The 20,029-nt window shown below is 41.3% G+C and overlaps 1 protein-coding gene across 5 annotated transcripts in view; it reads right to left on the reverse strand.

Moving 5' to 3' along the window:
• Nucleotides 1-19,349, reverse strand: part of LOC133364875 (histone deacetylase 9-like) — a 498,851-nt gene extending 479,502 nt beyond the window's left edge. For 4 of the 5 annotated variants that reach the window (XM_061585819.1, XM_061585818.1, XM_061585813.1 and 1 more), the window contains exon 1: nt 18,944-19,349. The gene's annotated coding sequence lies outside the window, so the exon portion shown is untranslated. The remainder of the gene's footprint in view (nt 1-18,943) is intronic. The other variant, XM_061585812.1, reaches the window with a different exon arrangement.
• Between the last annotated feature and the right edge of the window lie 680 nt (nt 19,350-20,029).

Raw genomic sequence — 20,029 nt, forward strand, 5'->3', positions numbered from 1 at the left:
CAATCATGCTTAGGATGGGTAAAACTGACCATGGAGGAGGAGGAGGAAGGAGAGGGGACAAGAGAGGGAATGACCAAGGGGGGGGAAGGAGGGTGAGGGAGGGGACAAAAAGGAGGGAGGAGGAGAGTAGGGAAGCTTTGATCATTTGCATGCTTATTGAGTTCAGTGGGATTTACTCCTGTACAATCATGCTTAGGATAGGTAAAACTGACCTGGGGGAGAGGTGGGAAAGGGGAAGAGGGTACGGGTAGGGAGGAGAGGGGAGGGGAGGAGACTGGGTGGGCAGGCACTGGGCAGAGGGAAAGCCCCTTTCCTTTCCAGAAGGAAAATATTGTGAACAGTATTATTGTTTTTCAGTGTTTCCCCCACCTTTTTATTCTACAGCAGGCACATATAGTCTCCCACCCAAATTTAAGCCAAAGCTGTCACTCGCCAAATCCACACCAGCCACACCTTTATTTCACTTTAGACAGTCATGGCTTTCCCCAAGGAATCCTGGGAAGTGTAGCCTGTGAAGAGTGCTGAGAAGTCGGGATCCGTTCTCACAGTGGACAACCAGATGCCTATGGGAATCCAGGAAGCAGGAACTGAGTGCAACAGCACTCTCCACACCTGGGATTCCCAGCAACTAGTATCCAGAGGCATACTGCCTCTGACAGCAGAGGTAGAATGTGCCTCTCCTCCACAAATTTGTCTAATTCTCTTTTAAATCCATTCATGTTGCTGGCCATCACTACCTCTTAGGGGACTTGGTACAAGCACACTTCCTATTCTCTTTCCCAGAGACTACAGCATAACAAAATGGAAACATCACTTTTGCTTTTCACTTACAAATGAGGGGTTTCATTGTCTTTGGCAGGTTACAGAACAAAATTAAAAAATTCAAACTGCATGGCAACCAGGATGATCCTGTTCTCTGAAGAGAAGCAGAGATGTTAATCCTTTGGCTGCTTTCACACTTGGGGCTTATTACATCAGTTTTGTGTGTTAAAATATTGGTGCTTTTGTCCCCATTTCTAAAATTCCCTTCATACTGCAGTACCTGTTGCATTAAGGAACTGTGGCTTTTTTGGCCGATATACCAGCATTTCGCACAAATGTCTTTCACATTGCTGCAACGAGCAATGTCTTGTTTTAGTCCATCATCCATTACGTACATGCATATTGTAGTTCCCCCCTAATTCACTGTGTGAGTTGGAGTAGGCTTTTTTCCCCATTTCTGCTGGTGTATGTCAATATACCTGTAGTTCCTCAGCTACAGAGTGTGGTTGAGCTTCTAAAAAAAATGAAGGAGTGTATAGTTTTATTAAACCTCATTCAGGTCTGTCTTCAGGCTTTGACTGTTGTTTTAAAAACAACAGTCCAAAACATATTAATCCGCTTGAAGAGACAGAGGCAGAAATGGATAGATTTTGATCCTCCTTTCTGTGAGGAAACATTTTTTGAGATGTGCCCTCGTTGGGCAGATGCAAAGGTGGGCCAGGATTACAGCCCCCTCAAATGAGAAATATTGTTGCCCTCAAAGCTCTAGAACATGGCTCTGTGAAAAGACCCCTCTCCCTTTAGCATTTGACATTATTTTTGCGGGGTGTCTAGACATGGGGGGTGCGGGGAAAGGAGGAAGGGGAAGCTGCTACCCATGCTTACACTGGAACACCTGTACAATTTTCATCAAGCAAAAAAAAATGACACACGCCTACAGGGCAGCAGCACATTTCATGCTGGGATGTGTGTCATGTGAGCGGCTGCAGCTAGCACTTTTTCAGGTTCCAAAGCTTGCAAAACAGATTGTTTCTGGAATCATTTATCATGGAAATAAGTGCTGATTTCCACTAGATTTCCAGAATTAGCTTTCAGGTCATGTGAAAGATCAAATAAAATGTGCAAATTACCAGATTCCATGTTGGAATAATGGCAAGTCCATGTTGGAATAATGGAATAAAGTGCAGTGTGAAAGCAGTTTGTCTACAGGGCTATTCAAGGCATAGGGCAGATCATCTCCAGCAGCAATCTACACCAGAATTTCAATGGGTTCAGAAAAGAGCCAGCCCACACAGAGACTCAAAATTACCAGTTCACCTGTTGGGGTACATAGAGAGCCTGAAGCTGGCATAGCGATCAGTCCCAGACCGAGCCCGATACCATCTCCTGATGGCAGTGGGGCTAGGACAGGATCCAACACATCCTGGGCTGGCTCAATTTCTTCCTGCCCTTGGAACAGCCCATTTGGGGGCCTTCCACTGACTGTCACTAGCGGGGATCCTGCCAGTGGCACTCCCGCCCACTTGCATGTTCAGCGGATGGAAGTGGGAGATCCACACTGGTGAAGTGATTCTTGTATCCCTCCATGAACAGCAGCCAGCAGAAGGCTCACTTTGCTAAAAGATATGGGTGGAGGGACACCTCTGCCCAATCCAAACCCTAACCCCCTATCGTGATACAAGGCAGGTTTGGATTGTTCTACCTGCTCCTGCAGTTTTTAAATTGTTTATTACTTGTTTTTAATACTATTATTATAATAGTTTGTTTATCCTTTTCTAAGCCATCTCTTGCAGATTCATACTGAATGGTGGGATATACATTTAACTAATTAATTAATATCCATGGAAGACTTAAGCAATGACAAATTGCAATCTTGAGTAGTGTGGGATAAAAGAGAAAACATAGTAGAATGCTTCTATTACATTTTTTCAATAAATGTTAGCATTCAAGTATATATAAATAGCTTATTTCCATTATAAATAAAACACACCCAAATTAAAATATATAGAATGCTCTTGGCTCTCCTTTTATTCCAACTGTTGTAATACCAGAAGAAAAACCTGGATTGTCCTAGGTTGACACAATCTATTCAGTCCCCAAACTAACTTTATATAGACAGGATTTTAAAGCAAAATGCAACTTTTTCTTTGCCGTCAATTTTTTAATTTAAAGCCATTTCTAGAAGCGAACATATTTTAGTAGCTTGAATTAACATCTCATTCTTCTTTTTTGCTTCACGCTAAAGAGTGCTATGCTCTGTGCACAAATCTCTAAAGTAAGGACTTCCTATGTGTGTTTAATGGACTATGCTGATCATTTTGAAAGAAAGACTAGCAATTCAGTGTTGGCAGGAAGCAAAGAATGCATTCTTTAAACATAACAACGTTTAGAAGTATTTAGACTTCAAACTAACTTAGTTGCAAAACCTCATTGTTGCAGTTTAATTAGAAACATCTCAAATGCTTTGCCCTGGTTGGCACATCATGCTAGGCCAAACCATGGCTTATCATGAATGTGCCAGTGGACAGGCTTCAGTAGAGGAAATCACAAACACTTTGCTTCGCCCTGATCATTTGGCTGCTATGCTGCACTGAACTAAGCCATGTTTTCGCTCAGTATGTCATCTAAACCCAGAGGCATAATTTAACTCTTTCCAGATTAACTACAAACTGAAACCAAGGTTTGTCCTATGGTTTATGATTTGTGGCTTGCCTGAGAGAGTTAATCATAAGTCCAGATTCAGACAACATGCTAAGCCAAACAATGGTTTGACTCAGCACAGAAGCAGAATGATTAGAGAGGAGTAAAGCAGCCATGAGCTCCTCTTTGCAAACCTGTACACTCACACTCACACTCAGTTGTGGTTTGGCTTAGCATAACACGCAAGCCAGTCCTTTGTCTATAATGTTGTGCTTATTGCAACACAGAAGGACAAAAATTTCAACAAATGCAATGTTTTACAACATAATGGGGATCCTTTCTGAATAGAGTCTACACACATGTCATGTGCACAGCTTCTTGCACACAGTCATCCTGAACTGACGCCATACTGCACATGCAGGAGCTCTGATGTATGCAGTAAGTTTGTAGAATCAATGGAGAAGAGACCCTTGGAATCATAATACATTTTCAGTGCACCTGCAGACCTCTGGATCAGAAAAAAAAACTCTTTCTTTCATATCCCTGTCATCTCTATTCTAGCAAAACCAGGATCCTGTGAAACACCAAGGGGGAAGATGCTACAGGAGGTACCCAGAGGGACATTTCCCCTTGTTTCTCATGCTGCTATTGCCTGCCCTCTCACTCTCAAATTGAAGCCTCCACGTCTGGCTGATACAGCCAATGCTGACTATGATGGGACCACACCAAAAATAAGGCAGGACTACATGAATGAGAGCAGCTTCAGGTGACCAGATGGAATGGAAAGGAGAGGCTCAACAGGGTTTGTGACCCTACTATTTCCCATCTCTGTTCTAAAATGATTGGTGAATATCTAGCCAAATTTAAAGGCTAAACCTATTAGTGTGTCATAGTCAAAACATTATATTGGAATTATTTCATAAAATTATTTATTTATCTTATTTATTATTTTATTTATATCCCGCCCCTCCCAGCTGGAACCCAGGGCAGCAAATGCTTATACAAGACTTTCCTTTTTTTCCCCCTTCCATGCCACCTTCCATGCCACCCTCTACTCGGTGGCAATGCCTTCATAGTCTTACATTTTTACTTATTATGCTAATATATCTGAAGTTACAACTTTTCTGACTGATTGCACGCTTGCCAAGATGTGTTTCTGATAATCACCAGCACAAGTGGAAAATTCAAATCAGCACAGCTGACAGGGAAAGCAGCCCTACAATCCTATATACTGTACATTCACATTGTGTAATGTAAATAAGTCCCACTGAACTCAATGGTGCTTACTTCTGAGCAGACATGTACAGGAATGCACTGCTAGGCTCCAAAAAAGGTGCAATACTTTTTTCGCAATGATGTATTTTCAAAGAGAGCCCAATTTTCACAAGTTACCCTTTCTTGAAATCACAGCTAGCAGATACCTTACATTTATTATTTTTGATTTGTTATCTAGATTTGTAGCCCATCCTCATTGCTTATAGTGGTCCCAGGGTGTTTTTCAAAGCATCACAAAACAAACAGCAGTTACAAATGTAATCATCAGTTAAAGCAATAATCAAAACTATTTTAAAAACTGAACACCCTAAAAATGCTGAAAAAAGAAAGTGGCCTCACTGGTTCACGGCAAATGCCTGGGAGATTAAGAATGTTTTTATTTGACAATGAAAACTCATCATCCTTTTTTTATCCTTATTTCATCTTTTTATTTATTTATTTTTATTCTAAACAGTGTCTACCAATAATTAGGGACAGTTTGTGATTTGTAAAATACAAAAGAAGCAGCAGAAAAGCAAAGGCACAGCTGGACAGATGTAGAGGCAGCAAATCTATCTACCTGGAAGAAAGAGGCAGCTGGCAATACCTCTGGCCTAAGTAGATCGTGCTTTTAGTTGACATTAGTAGTGAAGTTTATCTGACAGGTTCAGAGACAGCACTTTGGATCTAACTGTGATTTTTGTGAATTGGATTTACATACAGCTAGCATCCCATTCTTGCCAAAACTTGGGATAAGATTACTATACCAGATCTCTCTCAAAACTATGACAAAATCTGAAATAATGAAATCTTGTGTATATGTATAATATACCTAGGGATGTGCTAGAATTCTACCCAATTCAGATTTAATACAGGATTTTCTAAATTTGTTTATTCTCTATTGTTGTGGATCCAATTTTTATGTAGCAACAGGGCTGGTCCCAAAGGGCGGCCAGGTCAGACCCTGGCTGAGGCCCCTGGAGCCACAGAGGCCCGAGAGGCCTCTCGATGCGGTGGGGGAGGAGTAGCACTTCTTTTCCACAATCCACGGCAGAGTAGCTGCCGCAAATCGTAGGGAGGGAGCTTTTTCCTCCTGCCCATTCGCTGGCTCCACCTACCCGTCTCTCCTATGTTTTGAGGCTGCATGGGCTGCACACATAGGACTGCCATTAACCAAAATGGTGGCTGAGGTTTCCCTAAGGGGCTGAAGCTTCCGCCACCATCTTGGTTGATGGCAGTGATGCGCGCACGTAGCAGCCCATGCAGCCACAAAAGACAGGAGAGATGGAGCCAGTGAACGGGTGGGTAGAAGAAGCTCCCTCCCTGCAAGAGACAGGTAGGCACGTGTGTGTACGTGTGCTTGGGCTCAGGACAAGCTGGTGCCCAAGTCTAGCGCCGGCCCTGCGTAGCAATTTCCCATGGCTGTTTTTGAAAAGTTTTTTTTTAAAAAAAAAATCTGCCTCTAAAAATATCATTAAGAACGATACTTTTATCAATATTTCCTTTCAAAATATCAATACTAATATCAATATTTTTTGCAAGGGAAAATATTTGATTGGTAAAAGCAGTAGCTAATGGACAAATAATGAATTCAAATTGATACCAGCCTGTTAGGTCAACAGGATTCTTTTGAACCAGCACCGATTGCAGTGTGCATACAAAAATGTAGGGAACCTGTGGACATCCAAGGAACATCCAGGTCACAGCAGCCCCAGCCAACATGGCAATCCAACCACAGATTTGGCAATCCAACCACAGATTCTGTCATCCCTGCTTTACAAAAATCCTATGCATTACTATTCATTTATGTATTTCTTTACATCTGTCTACACAGTTTTGAAAAGAACAGTGGGTTACATTCCATAAATAGACACAGGAAAACAAAGGAAATGGCAGCAGAAGTAAACAAAGGAAGAATGTGCTATTATTTGAATTATACATACTTTGGTTTAGAGACAACAAGGTATTGGGATGAAGGGATTTTCCAAAGGCTTCCTGGAAGGAGGGAGTTTTGAGAATGGAACTGAAGAAAGTAAAGGAGGTGGTAACATGGATGCATTCTGGGACATACGGGCCAAAGTTGTTTCAAGGAGCTAAAGACCCTTAGATGACTATATGCTGATTGTGCTAAGGTCATAGAATCACAGGATTGTAGAATTGGAAGGGGCATATAAGCCCATCGAGTCCAATGCCCTGCTCAATGCAGGAATCCAATTTTAATACATATCTGACAGGTGGCTATCTAGCTGTGTCTTGAAGGCCTCCAGTGTTGGAGAGCCCACTACCTCTCTAAGTAATTGGTTCCATCATCATACCACTCTAATAGTTAGGATGTTTTTCCTGATGTTCAGCTGAAATCTGGCTTCCTGTAACTTGAGCCCATTTTTCTGTGTCCTGGACTCTGGAATGATCAAGAAGAGATCCTGGCCCTCCTCTGTGTAACAACCTTTCAAGTACTTGAAGAGTACTATCATATCTCCCCTCCGTCTTCTCTTGTCAAGGCTAAACATGCCCAGTTCTTTCAGTCTCTCCTCATAGGGCTTTGTTTTTAGTCCCCTGATCATCCTTGTTGCCCTCCTCTGAACTTGTTCCAGTTTGTCTGCATCCTTCTTAACGTGTGGTGTTCAGAACTGGACGGAGTACTCAAAATGAGGCCTAACCAGTGCCGAATAGAGGGGAACCAATACTTCATGCGATTTGGAAACTATACTTCTGTTAATGCATCCTAAAATGGCATTTGCCTTTCTTGCAGCCACATCACACTGTTGGTCATATTCAGTTTGTGATCAACAACAATCCCAAGATCCTTTTCACACGTAGTATTAGTGAGCCAAGTATCCCCATCTTATAATTGTGCATTTGGGTTCTTTTTCCTAGGTGTAGAACTTTGCACTTATCCCTGTTAAATTTCATTCTATTGTTTCCAGCCCAATGCTCCACCCTATCAAGATCCCTTTGAATTTTGTTTCTGTCTCCCCAGGTATTAGCTGTCCCTCCCAATTTTGTATCATCTGCAAATCTGATAAGCATTCCTGCACCTCCTCATCCAAGTCATAAATAAAAATGCTGAACATCACTGGGCCCAGGACCAAGCCCTGCAGTACCCCACTCATTACCTCCAGGGCCGGTGCTAGACATGCCGGGGCCCTTGGACACCAGCTTGCCCCAGGCCTCAGCAGGTGCACTCACACATGTGTGTGCGCCTACCTGTCTCTCGCAGGGGGGAGTTTCTTCTGCCCGCCTGTTCGCTGGCTCCGTCTCTCCTGTCTTTTGCGGCTGCATGGGCTGCTACGCATGTTCATCGCTGCCATCAACCAAGATGGCGGCAGAGGCTTCAGTCCTTTAGGGAAACCTCAGCCACCCTCCTGGTTAATGGCAGTCCTATGCATGCAACCCATGCAGCCTCAAAACATAGGAGAGACAGGTAGGTGTAGCCAGCGAATGGGCGGGAGGAAAAAGCTCCCTCCCTGCGATTTGCGGCAGCTACTCTGCCGTGGATTGTGGAAAATGAGCGCTACTCCTCCCCCACCCTACCAAGAGGCCCCTTAGGGGCCTCTGTGACTCCAGGGGGCCTCAGCCAGGATCCGACCTGGCCACCCTGGTTACCTCCCCCCAGTTCGAGGAGGAACCAGTGATAAGCACTCTGTGGATCCCTCTGATAATTGTTCTATCCAGCCCACATTTAGCTAGCTTCCTAATCAGAATATCGGGCACTTTGTCAAAAGCTTTGCTGAAGTTGACATAAATGATGTCCCCAGCATTCCCACAGTCTACCAGGGAGGTTATCCAATCAAAAAATGGGATAAGATTAGTCTGGCAGGATTTGCTCTTGATACATCCATGTTGGCTTCTAGCAATCACTGCATTGTTTATAAATTGCTTACAGAATGACCGCTTTATAATCTGCTCCAGAATTTTCCCAGGGATTGATGTCAGGCTGACTTGTCTGTAGTTTCCAGGTTATTCTTTTTTTTCCTTTTGAAGACAGGAGTTTGGCAGAGAAGTTTGGTGGGCGAGGTCAAGGGGGATGTCCTTAATTTTTTTTTCCCTTGTACAGCGCACCACATACCAGTTGGACTCTCTTATTTACCCTGAAGGAGTACAGGACAAAGCACAGGCCAGTCACCTGAAGGGTCAAAAGGCAAAGAGATAAGGGGAAGCCATGCCAAGATTAGAAGATGCCATACAGTTGTGGCAACTGTGTGAGGTGGAGTGGGATAGGGGGAAAGAGGAGGATCCATGTGGAGGAAAGGTACATCTAAGCAAGCGGAGCATGGCAGCAACAAGTATACCCTTAACATCTATTCACAAAGGTGGCCCAACAGCATCTCCCTACTCTCCAAAAGTGACGAAAGCTACATATTGAACATTTTCAAGGACATGGTGAACTACAGTGTTAATACGTGTCAGAGCATTCACAAGAATTTATCATTCAAAAAGCAAGCAAAGAGATGAACCTTCACCAGCTTTAAAGTGGATGTGGACACTGGCTCAGTTTGTTCTGAAAAGCCGAAAGGCTGGTTTTCTTACCTAATCAAGGAAATCTTAAATTAATTGTAAGGGTTTTAATCATTTAATTTGCATGTATTTCACATTGATAAAATAATTTTGAAGAAAAAGCATTTATTGTTTTGTTTTTAGATCATGCAGCCATGTGTCACAGCAGGTCTATTTAGGGTCAGAGGAATGACTATTAAGATGATGGTTATTAAAATTACTCCTTTAAAAAAAAGACCTGCTACTAATTAGCTGAAGGCACTTTTCTAATTGAAGTGTTTTAAACTAATTTATCTGATTAATTAGGAGGAGGAGTATAGCTCAGTGACAGAACGTATGTTTTGCAGGCAAAGCATCCCAGGCTCAATTCCTGCATCGCCAGGCAGGACTGGGAAAGTCCTCTGTCTGAAACTCTGAAAAGCAGCTGCCAGTCAGTGTAGACAATATTGAGCTAGATGGACCAATGATCCGACTCAATGTAAAGGCATCTTCCTGTGCTCCTACGGTTATAATTCTACACTAATTTACCTGGAAATAGGGCCCCGCTGAACTCAATGGGGCTTACTTCTGAGTAGACACTGTATCCGAATAACCACTGAAGCCCTATTAAAGGCCTGAACCTACAATAACACTGTCTCAGTATGCAACAGCTAAACACAACAGTAAAACTGTTTTAAATTTGGCTTCAGTACACAGTGAATGCACAGATAGATTCTATTATTTATTTTATCATACAATATCTCACTCGAACTTTAGACTTAAACTTCATAGATTTCCAAGTGGTTGTAAGAATATATATATATACAGATATTATGCAAAACATGTATGTAATACCTATAATATTAGACTATGTAATTTATAAGAATTGTTAAACAGCAATTTACTTATATCACAAAATACAAGTCCTGTAACCAGATGAACACCTTTCAGAAGATCTGTATTTTAAAGAGTATTTTATTCTGTTATGAAAGTGCCACCAACTGTTTTCAAAGTCCAGTCAAATAAATAACATGTCATTCCTAATATACTTCCTACCCAATTAATGCATATTACACCAACCACATTCACTTAGCTTCAAACTTCACTTTTTTCATCTGGGATTTATGCCTGCTCTCTTTCTTGAATATCTTATACTCTTGCTTTAGGCTAATCCACCTCTTTTGAAAGCAAAGCCTGTATTTAACAGCTTTGCCTCCTGGAGACCTAATGATAGATGTCAAAAATGTATAATTAGGATTTTGTCCAATTTTTAAAAAAAGCCAAAACTTAACAGAATGTATGTTTTATACAACGTTCCCATGTTGGGGTGGGTGTAAGTTTGCAAAAGTGAAGTAGAATCCCTGTTACACAGCATGTCACATGTCCTTGGCAAAATGGTTTATGACTTTTTCCACTGTAAAAACATACTGTGCTTTCACGTTTTATTGAAGTAGTGATCCTGACTCAATGTACAGTGGCAGGAAGCTCACCATAAATTGTCCATGAAATACTATAGATAATCTATGGGGAGGAAGGACAGTGGTGCCTGAAAACAACCTCCCATTTCTCTAAACACATGATCACAGAGGCAGTGTGGTATAGTGGTTAGAGTGACAGATTTAGGACCTCAGAGGCCAGGGTTCAAATATCCAGTCAGCCACGGAGCTCACTGAGTGACCCTGGGCCAGTCACTATCTCTCTACCTAACCTATCTGTGAGGGTAAAATGCAAGGGGGGGTACTCAGAGGAAAGGAAGGATAGAAATGCAATAAATTAATAAATAAGGTCTTTCAGAGTGAACAACACCAAAAGAGGATGGATGTGGAGTTTCTTCCAGCACAGCACTTTTCCCACATGTAGAATTTAATCCAGAAGATTCATCAAGATCCCCAATTTCCACATATAAAACTCGTTCTACATCAGGGCATATATATCTATATAAATATTTCCGTTTTAATTTATACATCATTATTTTAAAGAATTGTGAATACAAAGCTGGTATAGTTTATTCATTATGTCCTTTATTTTGTTGACATACTGATCCTAAATATGTGCAACAGTCTCCAGATTGAGTTAGTCTGTTGTAGCAAAAACAAGAGACACCTTAAAGACTAACAAATGTATTCATCAGATGTTGCAAATATCTGGGGAGAACTATTTTCTTAATAGTACGCGCATAACCTCCCTTCAATGCCAACATATCGCAGATTAATAGAAGAGTTTTGCAGAGAGGGAGTAGAGGGAATTTCCTTGGATAAAACTCAAACTTCATCCCACAAAATGGTGATACAAACATGATCTCTTCAACAATTATAAAAAAACACACCTTACAAGACACTTACAACTTGATCCTGTACACATTTATTTGTAAAACAACTCCACTGACATTAGTAAATGTGCAAAGGATTGCAATTTTAGACTTTAAAGTCAAGTGTTAGGAACTTAGATGCTGTCATATGTTGAGTTGTAAATGTTCACATGCAAATTGAAAATATGTGTTCCAAGTAGGAATTCTACATGAAAAGATAAAAAATTGTTTTCTCTCTTCCAAAATAATTTCAACTCTGTTAAGGAGAACCATCGGCACTATATTTATTTCAAGAGACTGATTACTTATGTTTGCATGAGAATTGTGTCCACTGTGTAAGAAGATTTACAATGCAGGAATTCTATTATTAAAGTATATGCTAATCACTCTCAATCCATCTAAGCTAAAATATCATCAAGAAAATATGCATAATGGGTTTAAAGCAACCACAAAAAAAAATCATTTCAACAAACAGCATTCCACAGTAGTTAGTAAATTTCCTAATTGGCTATAAATTTTTAATGTTAAGATATATGGATTGTATTTTGGTTTTAAAAGCTCATACAGAAATAGAAATATATTCATAAATATTTATTGAATATTTCAGATTAAATATTTCTCTCAGCCTGTGCTTAATGGAGTTCCACTGATTTCCACAGAATTCACTTGAAATAAGAATACTGACAATCACAGTCCTAGACTTCCTACCACAATGTCAACAGAAAGAGGGAAATTATCCAGTTGTTCAAGGAAATGTGAACTCATTGCAGTTTGGATTTCTGAATCATCGCTGAGAAATCAGTAGAATGGATATATCCCTGCAAATTTATCTGTCACAGATGCTACAAGGATGCTGTTGGTAGACCGATGCAAACATTTCATAAAGCTTGAACTGCCTACAGGATATTACCATTCTATAGTTATGATGCTGATTTATAGAAAATTGCCTAGAATTATTTTTATATTATAATCTTAGTACTACAGACTGACCAAGGATTACAGCAAATTAGCAACATGGCCTGTCTAAGGCATTTAGGTTGCCATCCTACCCACTTAGGCTGCAATCCTAACCCCATTTACCAGGGCGTAAGCCTCAATGACTTCAATGGGGCAACTTTTGAATGAACATGGCTGGGATTGCAGCCTTACCCAAGAACAAGGCCCACTGAACTTAACTGGACTTGCTTCTCAGTAGTCATGTATAGGACTCTATGGTTAATCATCTGCATCTCTCCTGCCATACATACATTGCCAAGCCCAACATATGTAGCCAATATAATATCATGGGAATTGCAAGGGTCCCATCAAGGGTTGCCAGGTGTCCAGTTTTCACCTCCAGACTCCAGATTACTGGGGTGCTCTCCAGGTCTCTGGGTGTGTCACCTTAATTTTTGGACTCTCACCTTTCATTTTAAAAAAATTAAGTTTCTAGGGGGTCTGATTCCCAAGATATACACCAAAAACTCAGGTTCCCCCACACACACCTTCATTTAAACGAACTCATAGCTAGCTGCTCTAATCCCGCCCTTTCAGGTTTGTAGCCAATAAGTGAAGTCAGGGTTTTGATTGACAAGGCAGTAACTAGAGCTCTTTGCAAGTCGGAAAACTTGTTTTTTCCTGCTTTTCTGAAAATGTCATCAATTGAGTAAGTGTATAGCTTTCAGATGTTTTTCTCTCTTGTGTGCAGGAATCAAACAAGTTGAAATTTTCCTGGGCTGTTGTTCCTAAAAATGGAAGGAGACCCAAGGGCCACAGTAACTCTAAAATTTATTTATGTATTTTAATTACAACATTTATATACCACTTTATTGTACAAAATCTCAAAGCAGTTTACAGAAAGAATTAAAACAATAAAAGTATTGGCAAAAACAGTTAAAGACAGGTATTTATTATTCTGAATATTTTTAAAGCCAACAATGAGTTAAAAACAGATAAAAACATAATAGTTTCTACATACCTGGGTAGGCTTGCCTAAACAAAAATGTTTTAGCAGGTGTCAAAAAGAGTACAATGAAGGCACCTACTAATGTCAATAGGCAGGGATTTCCAAAGCATAGGTGCTGCCACACTAAAGGACTGATTTCTTACAAGAGCAGAACAAGTACTATGTGGCACCTGTAACATGGAAAGCACACCTTGAACTTGGCCTGGTAGCAAATCAGCAACCAGTGCAGATTTCAGAGCAGAGGTATTGAGTGGGACCCTATCAGCACATGTGTTAGCAATCGTGCCACAGCATTCTGCACTAACTGCAGCCCCCAGGTCAGGTTGTGCTGCATGGGGATTTCTGTGACTTTGGCTAATTGGCTGCTAGGATTTTTTTAGTTTTGGTTTGAACTACGCTTTGGAACTCCCTGCCTATTGACATTAGCAGGTGCCATCATTGTACTCTTTTTGGCACATGCTAAAACATTTTTGTTTAGGTAAGCCTATCCAAGCATGCAGAAGCTATGATGTTTTATCTATTTTTAACTCATTGTTGCTTTTATTATTTTGAATATTTTAAATACCTCTCTAACTGTTTTTGCCAATAATGTTATTATTTTAATTCTTTCTGTAAACTGCTTTTTTGAGATTTTTTTACAATAAAGTGGTAGATAAATGTAATTACAATACATAAATAAATTTTAGAGTCACTGTGGCCCTTGGGTCTTTTTCCATTTTTAGGAACAAAGCAATCTATGTTATACCGACTCAGGCCATTTGGTACCATCTAGCTGATTACTGATGACATTGACTAGCAATGGCTCTCCAGGATTCCAGGCAACAGTCTTTTACAGAAATTGAATTTTGGACCTTTGCATGCAAAGCAAATGCCCTACCACTGAGCTACAATCCTTCCCGTTTAAAAAAAAAAATCTTTTAGAATTGTTCTTTTCAATTCACTAATGAATGCACATCATACCTAGTGCAGATCCACACCATACATTTAAACCACATTCAACACATATTTGAAGCAGATGAATCACACCACAGAATCATGGGCACTGTAGTTTGTTAAGGGTGGTGGGAACTATAGCTGTGAGGGGGAAACTACACTTCCCAGGATTCTTTAGGGTAAGTCATGGTCTTTAAATGTAAGTTGGATGTGTTTTAAACCTATTGTGTGGATCTACTTCATAAACGTTGCCTGCATGTAAATCGTTTTAATTAATTTTTTAAAATGGAAATCAGCTATAAAGTTTATTGGGTGACCATGGGCTACTCACCATCTCTCAGCCTAATCTGCCCGTCAGTATGAAAATAACAGAGGAGAACCATGAACACCCCAAGGAAGAAGGGCACACTGAATATGTAGAGGAAGTAATACTGTAGAACCATAGTGTGAAATCAGATAATTATTGGGACATAGTATGAAGAAATGTTTATATAAGCATGACTGTCAAATATGTTTATTATTTACACAACCTGTAAAGGTATTTATAGTGCAATCCTATGTTTGTTTACTCAGAAGCAAGTCCCAATGTTTTTAGTGGGGCTTACTCAAACAGGGAAGCGCACAGAGAACTGCAACCTCAAGTGATAAGGAACTTCATTCATCCAACCCAAAATTCAGAATCATGCCACTTTAAGCTGTTTTGCAACTGTTGATACTTGTTTTTATGGTTATTGGATTTTAAAGGGATTTATTTCTTATTGTGAGCTGCCTTGGTTTCCAGTCTGCAACCCTACCTCTCAGGGTTGTTGGAAAGACACACACACACACACACACAGGAGATGTAAAAATACATACACCCTCTATAATAATTTATTGTCAAAACGAGTTGCTCATAGCAGAACATTTTAAAAACATAAAATCAGTATTAGTTTCCTACATAATAAAAGCAGTGATACCTATGTAAGCCCTGCCTAATTGCTTCAAAAAATAGGATTGGAGGGGAAGAGAAAGATTTACAACACAAACACAATTCATTGCTATGTTCACTCAAAAGTCCCATCAATTTACAGCACAATCGTAGCCATTTCCACTCAAAAGTAAGTACTACTGAATTCTATGGGGTTTACTCTGGGTATGTGGGATTAGCACTGCAGTTTTACTTCCAGAAAAGCAAGTATTGGAATAAAGCTTTAAATTTGGAAGGTTTTCAAAACAGTGCCCTGTTCAACAGTCCAGGAAAATTTCAACTTCTTTGATTCCTGTACACAAGAGACAGAAAAACTGAAAGCTATAAACTTAACTGATGGGCAAAAACCGGACACCTGACAACCTTACTTAGGAATCTTAATGAGTCTTCATTCATAAATCTGAAATTGTTCATTATTGACAAATTATTGTAACTAAAAATGCTCCAATGATGAGAGCTTGCATTCAACATTTGTAACTCAAAAATAAAACTACACAGAACTCAGAAGTTAAGTTCACTACTATAAAATTACCCTTACAAAAAAGTCCAGGAAAGTGGTGGGAAAAAATACTAGGAAGTCCTAAATACTAATTCTAGGAATTTCTCTACATTCGTCCCAGGTTTATCAAAACCAGAAAATTATTCACGGAAAAGTATAACACAGACAAGAAAAAAACATATATGTAAATCATTATTTGTATCTATGAAATATTTTTTTAAAGGTGCATAAATATGCATACAAGCAAAGGTTTGAAACTCCTCCTTATAGCCATGCCATAGAAGGAGGGTAGATCGCGTGAGCCACAGGGAAGGCTAGGTCCATTCTCATAATGCTAAACTACAATTTAGTATTATGTCGAAATGAGCACACTGAGTGACTGAGACAAGCCACTTGCTCATGACTGAGCAAGGAATTGAGCCTGGATTTCCCACATTCAGATGCAGCACTTAAGCCACTGCACTGCACTGGCTCTGGTGTGCTGATCTTGGGGATCAGGAACATATACTTTCAGGTATGTTTAAACTTAAGGTTGGATTCAAGACATGGTCAGCTATATTACTTACTCTTAATTTGAAAGAGCGCACATGTTTTTGTGGCACTGATAAAATATCCTTCCCCTTACACCATGTTGGAGCTCAGGTTTGCATCCAGTGAAGTTGTCCCATTAGTGCATGGACTTCTGCTTGTGTAACAGAATTCCCTCTCACTTTCCCTGTGGGTGCCCTCCCCAAATTTGCACAAGAGCTTTGGAAGAAAATCAGAAAATGATGTGGGGGTGTGCAGGGAGAGAAGAGGAAAGGGATACATAAACAAGCTCAGTATACATCTAGCTCAGTATTGTCTATACCAGTCTTTTTTAACCTTTGGGTCCCCAGATGGTGTTGGACTACAGTTCCCATAATTCCTGACCACTGGCCATGCTGGCTGGGGCTGATGGGAGTCAGTAGCAAGAAACATTACCAGCACTACCAGGAGGTACCAAATATTGAGCCTGGGACCTTCTACATTCAAAGCAGATATTCTACCACTGAGTTATGGCTCTTTGCCCAGGCCTCCTCAGACCTAGAGTCAGTCCTGTTCTAAGTACACCTCGTAAGTATGCACTGTCAAGATTGCAATCTTATGCACACTCACCTAAGAGTAAATCCCAATGAACACAGCAGAACTTACTGCCAAGCAAACATGTGGGATTCCACTGCAAAAATGTGTCAGGCTGATCAAGGAAGGTCCTCAGTGAGCTGAACAAAGCCACTAAGTTAAGGAAAACATTGATGTACTGAAATATAAATGATCCATTTCTAGATCCTTGCAAACTTCAAAAACATATGTGCATCAAAATTATGTTCTGGAGATTTAGTGCTATTGTAACTGTAACCACAATGAAGAATTGTAGAAATGCCATTGTAGTAGGAATTAGTAAAATTCTTTCCAATCATATTTCAGAAAAATAAAACATTCATGCACCTCACTTTAAAAACATTTTCCAACAGAAAACATATTGTTCTCTTCTCCCTCAGATAGTTCATGAGGTTGATGACTAAGGTTAGTGTTAAGAAGAGCACATACCTTTTCAAAAGTTTACAATTACATACCTCCTTAGTTCTCCTTCCATTTTAATCTATTCAATTTTTTTATATAAATATAATTTTACTTTCCACATTGTCTCTATAACTTCTATATTTTAATACTACTTTAAAATTCTGGTGGACTTTGCATTTTTAAGGATGTGACCCTATACACACTTACCTGCAAGTAAATCCCATTGAACTCAATGAGGCTTAATTCTGAGTAGACATGTATAGGACAGCATTCCACCAGAATATGTGTTAACATTTTAGGGACAGATACATTTTTTCTCAGTAAAAACATAAAATGTTTGTTGCAACATGATATAGCCCCCCACACATATTCTCATGCTTTATTTATTTATAGAATCATATATTCATATGGATTTTACGTATATTTATAGAGTATATTGAATATTACAAAACTGTATTTCTAGGGAGTCATTCCTATCCATTCTACAGACTTGGGTTTATTTTTTTAAAAAAAAACAGCAGCTATTTCCATAGTTACAGAATCCTGAGTTATTCATCCTGGAAGTTTGCTTCGTGGAAATACATGTCTCTTAGGTACAAAAAAACAGAATAGCCACATCTTCCTACAACTAAGTCCTGAAAGAGTCTAGTCAGATGAATCAGTTGCAACAATACTTACTTCCCCAGCTTTAAAATCCAAACATGCACGCCTCATATGTACATTGCACCTACAGGCAAATCCAATGTGTTCTAATTTGGAAGTAAGTCCCACTTTGTTCAATGGGACTTACATCGAAGTAAGTGTGTGCAGGATTGCAGCTTTCATTCTTTTACAACAAAATCAAACAAATGGACTGCAATTCTTCAGTTTCTACTATTTAGACAAGTCTCCAGTCCAAACAGCTGCTGCACGATGCGGGAAATCAAACCCTACCACCCAATGTTACACTGGGAGATGCGACTGCATTCCACCTGTTTGATACCCAGGAAACATCCCCTCCTGTGACACCTCAGAGAAGCTTTTAATTAGCCCCACTTCATCTTAACAAGTGTATAACTTAGTCCGCTCCTACCAATGGGCCAGAATTTTATTTTATTTTATTTTAGTGGGCTCTGGAGCTTTCCAAGAATAAACCCAGTTGTCTTGTTCAAATAATGTTTGGACCAGAGCTCAAAAGTAGGCAATTGGGGGGGGGGGGAGAGACAGAATCCTGCAAAAAAAAAAAATCCCCCATAAGTAACTGTCAGCGCTGGAAAGCACAGCAAAAGTGGTTGGACGGCATTTCCCCTCCCAACAACGGCATCCTAACCTAGGCAAAACATTCCCAGCAGGCATGTCAAGAGGCCAAAAACTGAACTTCTGATCTCCCAAACCCAAACCCACCCTCCCAACTAAAAGGGCCACGGAGCTCGGCAATGGACACTCGTCCTTCTCCCCTCCTCCGAAAGGGAACCCGTTCCGTTCAATGGGAGGCTTTGCCCTGGCTGGTTCCTGTCACAGGGATGGGGGCATGTTGTCTCCCCCAGAGAGCAGAAGGGCTGTCAGGGGGACCAGCCCGCTGGGGTAGGGGATGCTCTGGCTGTCTGCCTGTCCGTCCGCCGTCGCTGCCACGCTCACCTGTGCAGATGCTCCTGCTCACCTGCTCCTTCCTTCTTCTTATTGCTTTATCTCTTTGCTCCGGGGCTGAGACTTGCAGACCTGCCCCAAACTGTCATCGTCTGCTGAAGGAGCAGCAAAGGAGCTGAGAGGAGAAGGGGAAGGGGGGGGGAGTTACCTGCAGCAGCAGCAGCAGCAGCAGCGGTGGCTGCTACTGTTGTCGTTGTGGATGGGGCTTCATATGAGCGTCGCCCCGACAGGCGGCAGAGCAAGTGAAGGCTGTGTGAGGAGGAGGAGGAGGAGGAGGAGAGGAGGAGGAGGAAGGACGAGCCCGGGCTCGTGGCCAGGCAGAGGCAAAGATGCGGAAGGAGGGACCCAGGGAAGCAGCAGCAGCAACGACGAAGGGCTGAGCTCTGCTCTCGCAGCTCGCCTGTGGCGACTCGAAGAGGATTTACTAAAAATAGCAATCAATATAGAGAGAGAAACGGGGGGTGGGGGGAGGCGGAGAGGCCGCCGGCTCAGCCAACGCGCCCCGCCGCCCGGCGGGAAGAGGGTGGCGACGGGGACAGTAGGGGAGGAGAGAGCGAAGCTGCGCAGGGGCAGGTGCGGGAGGCAGACAGGCTGACAGAAACGGCCTCCTCTCGGGGCGAAGGGAGAGAACAAGCCCGGACGTCGCTTTCCCCATGTTGCATCCAAGGCACGTTTTAAACAGCAACATGGTCAAGGGTGGCGTGTTTAAGGCTCCATTAAAATCAGCCACCAGGGAACTTCGGAAGCGGGCGCCGGGGTGTTTGCTGAAATTAGGTCTTGCCCAGCCGCGGCTGGTACGTCCGTTGTGACCTTCCCTTGTCCTGGATAGAGAGAGCCTGTTACCCATGCTCTGGTAACTTCCGGGTTTCCTTTATTTTATTATATTAAATTTATATCCCGCCCTTCCTCCCAGAGCGATAAAACAATAAAAAACAATTCCAATACGAAGTGATGATAGGGTGGGGGCTAGCTTTGGAGACTGCTTGGGAAAGGCTGTTAGTCCAAGACACAACACCCCCTAGGCTTCTGACTTGGCCAGGGCACTGGGAACAATCTTAAATCAACCCGGCTAGTCTC

Source organism: Rhineura floridana, chromosome 10 (assembly GCF_030035675.1).
Source record: "Rhineura floridana isolate rRhiFlo1 chromosome 10, rRhiFlo1.hap2, whole genome shotgun sequence".
In the NCBI taxonomy this organism is placed as follows: Eukaryota; Metazoa; Chordata; class Lepidosauria; order Squamata; family Rhineuridae; genus Rhineura; species Rhineura floridana.